The 1,609-nt window shown below is 42.2% G+C and overlaps 1 non-coding gene across 1 annotated transcript; it reads right to left on the reverse strand.

The window, feature by feature from the left end:
- Positions 1–706: 706 nt before the first annotated feature.
- On the reverse strand, positions 707–779 carry trnak-uuu (transfer RNA lysine (anticodon UUU)). Its single transcript has one exon. It is a non-coding gene; the product is annotated as a tRNA-Lys (tRNA).
- Between the last annotated feature and the right edge of the window lie 830 nt (positions 780–1,609).

Below are 1,609 nucleotides of genomic sequence, written 5' to 3' on the forward strand. Positions count from 1 at the left end.
GAATTGAAAATGTCTGTGATATTCAGTAGATAAATTAAGTGTGAATTATGCATCAAATGTTTGCATACATTGATCCAAAGATATAACTAAAAAAGGGGGCTTTTGGAATGACAGCATGACAGTATGCTCTGCTCATCCTGTCTGTACTCCTCAGACAGAGACTAACCTGTATAATTTGTAGAAGTACTGGACGGATCAACTGGAAATGTGAAAGTCAATAAATGTGTTTTTACTTGCATGCCCTGAGTCCTAGTTGTGACAGGTACCTCTGAAAGTTCATCTATTATACATTCAATGTACATGAAATTTTGTAGAATTTTTCCCCACCAATTATATTGTTATATTTATTTGTGTATGTCCATTTCTTAAAATGTCATTTATTCATTCATTTTCCGAACTGCTTATCCTTCTGGGTTGCAGGGGGTCTGGAGCCTATCCCGGAAGCTAGGGGCACGAGGCGGGGAACAACCCAGGATGGGGGGCCAGCCCATCGCAGGGCATACACACACACACATACCTATGAAAAACGGAGTACCCAGAGGAAACCCCACGACAACATGGGGAGAACATGCAAACTCCACACATGTAACCCAGGCGGAGACTTGAACCCTGGTCCCAGAGGTGTGAGGCAACAACACTAACCACTGCACCACCATGCCACCCAAAAACCACTATACTGACATCCCGGAGAACCCTAAAGGGACACTGCCTGAACAGGGACTTGAACCCTGGACCCTCAGATTAAAAGTCTAATGCTTTACCGACTGAGTTACCCAGCCTCCAAAGGCATTTATGCGATCCTGTTTTGTATATATATCTAAATATTAACATTTATTTCTCAATTGCACGATGACCAGCATTTTCTGTGACATACTAAACATGCACAGTAACCGACAAAGGAACAGAAAATGGGCAGGCACACATAACAATAGTTAAACAAGGGACAGGGGAGGGTTATTAACACACACTAGAACAATCGAGATTCAGACACTAGGAGATACAAGGAACACAGGTCTCAGATATAGTCTTGGCACAGAGAAGTTTAACAGTGGGACTACAGGCCAATTCAAACTGGAGTACATAAACACAAGGAACATGACTAACAGAGAATTTACAAAAACAGAATTTTGGGGCTCAAATACCCATAATGAGCAAAGCTGTTGAGATGGATGGCCACTCAGTGGCATGCTGAGCCCACACAGCTACGCGGCAGCCCCAGGACTAAGAACTGTGGGGACTGTGAACCTAAGCAAACACAACAGTTAGAACGGGATGACCAGTGGCACCCGCAGTCCAAAGAGAGAGTTTAGGGAGACGATGCACAGATTGGGAAAAGACAGAGATTGGTCCTGACATCGTCTCATGGAGAAGTTGTAGTTACTTGATTTATTTCATTAAAAAAAAATTGCCAGACAGAGACATAAGATCAAATAGTGTAATTTGCATTACTTGTTTTATTTTATTGAAGACTTATACCTTAAAACCTTAAGATCTTTCGTGTCATTAAGTGCGCTTTCAATGGTTGTCAGGCTTCTGTTTTTAGAGCCTTTTGCCAAATAGGTTTAAGACTTCAAGCTATTTGGTCTAGGATACAGGTGACCCTGACCAG

This window comes from Paramormyrops kingsleyae, chromosome 10 (assembly GCF_048594095.1).
Source record: "Paramormyrops kingsleyae isolate MSU_618 chromosome 10, PKINGS_0.4, whole genome shotgun sequence".
Lineage (NCBI taxonomy): Eukaryota > Metazoa > Chordata > Actinopteri > Osteoglossiformes > Mormyridae > Paramormyrops > Paramormyrops kingsleyae.